The sequence below is a fragment of the Arachis hypogaea genome, chromosome 20, assembly GCF_003086295.3.
Source record: "Arachis hypogaea cultivar Tifrunner chromosome 20, arahy.Tifrunner.gnm2.J5K5, whole genome shotgun sequence".
In the NCBI taxonomy this organism is placed as follows: Eukaryota; Viridiplantae; Streptophyta; class Magnoliopsida; order Fabales; family Fabaceae; genus Arachis; species Arachis hypogaea.
Window position 1 is genome coordinate 17,013,682 of NC_092055.1, and position 2,094 is coordinate 17,015,775.

Consider the following 2,094-nt stretch of genomic DNA (forward strand, 5'->3'; position numbering starts at 1 on the left):
CCGTCAACGATAACTTGAGCTACAAAATTCCAATTTGCGTGTCGTTTGTGGCCACGCAAAGTTCTCGCCGAGCTCTTCAATTTTTGCTTAATAAAGTGATAAGAATTTTGAAACTCATACTCCATTCTTCTTCCCTAACAGTTTCAAAAATATTGGATATGGTTATTGAGTAATTTTTGTGATTTTGGGTGTTTAGGTACACTCTAGCACTTAATTGCTCTTGGATTTTGTCCCAATCAACGTTGAATAAGGTGAGAATTTTTAAATTCCTTGTGGTTTTGTGTATATATGAAACCCTAGGTTAATTTGTGATATTTTGTGTGTTTGCTAGCTTAAATTGGTATTGTGTGAAGTTGATTTGGTGAGTTAATTACTTGGATTGAGCTTGGTGGCTAGAGAATTGAGTGGAATTCAGAATCTTGGTATTTTGAGTTGCGTGGGAATCAGCCATGGTATGATTTCGGTTTTCTTTATGTAATATATAATGTTTCGTGAAACATAGGCTAGTGGACCTTAAGATAGGATTGAATTGATTGTTGATGAGTGTGGTTGATTATGAATATTGTTGAGGATCTTGTTATTGATTACGGAGGTTGGCAAATATTGATGATGATATAATGAATGATGGTAAAATTGATGCTTGATATTAATAAGGTTGTGTTATTGTTATTGTTGTTGATGAGTGTTGATGATGATTGAATTGGAAAATGATGATATTGATAGGAAATCTAAGGAAACTTGTGAAATTGAGCAGTTTGATAGTGGATGAATGAGGGATAGATGAGAAAAGCTTGGTATGATGTTTGGGTTTTTTTGCGTATGTTTTGCATTGGTTTGGTTTCAGAAGTTTTGGAAAAACTAGAGAATTGTCACTTTTAGTAAAAATCTGTTTTTGATGAACTTCAACATATCATAAATTGAGCGTCGGATTTTGAAATTGAGTAGATTTTGTTTCAAATTGAAGATGATTTTAAGAGCTTTAAAATGATATAAAGTTTGAGAAAAATAAAATTTTGTGGAAGAAGTTATGAACATCGAAAGTTCGGTGCAAAAATCTGATTTCTGCAGCTTTTGAAAAATTGCAAAATTTTGGTGGCATGCGTACGCGGACTACTGCACGCGACGCGGGAATTTTCCACTGTCTTGACAAGCATGCGTACGCCATGTGTTGCATGCGACACGAGTCTCTCGCGCTGTCTTGAGGACTCATGTACTCGAGTGTAGCATGCGTACACGACTTGGGTATTTTGACACCCATGCATATGCGGACAGAGGCATGCATACACATGACCCCTATTTTGCTAAAAACTTGCTTTCCTTCATTTTTAAAGGATTCTATAGCTTTCCAAACTTCTTTAACTTCTATTTGAAGTTCTTAGCTAGTAATTAGATTCTAAGCCTCTAAACTAGTATTTTTCTGTAAGAGAATTTGAAAGACGGTGACTTAGGCTTGGTATCTAAGTTGGAGGGACTTGTTATGTGAGTTGATGAAGCGTTGGATTGATGATAAATTTGAAAAATTGAGAGTTGATGATGGTTATGACGAGTTTGAAACTTGGAAAGGAACGATGGACTTATTGGATAACGATAGTGTGTAGGGCACTATATCCCTGGGTTGAACTATGATAATGTATTATTTTGGTAAGTCGCTATGCACCTCAAGTAAGGGCTGTGACAGTCTCCTGCTTGTCGAGGTAGCGACGTCGGTGTAGGGGTCGAGGCAGTCTCCCGCCTATGTTGAGATGTGAGGACTGAGGTAGTCTCCAATTCACATAACCTTTCTGCCGCAAGAGTAAACTCGAGTACTATAACCCGAAAGAGTGAGTCAGGCACTATATCCACAAAAGCTTTGAGAGTGTGCCGGGGACAATATCCACGGATTGAGAGTAGCCAGGACACTATATTCCTAGCGTGGCAGAAAGGCGACATCCCGGGGATGTGTCGGGTTGGCATTTTGAACCGACAAGTGATATCACGAGCCAAATAGGATAGACATTCATCATATGCATCTTCTACATGCTTGCTTGCTTTGATTACTTGAGTTATGCCTATTTGAATAACATGCATAAATGCTAGTTGATTTACCTGCTATAT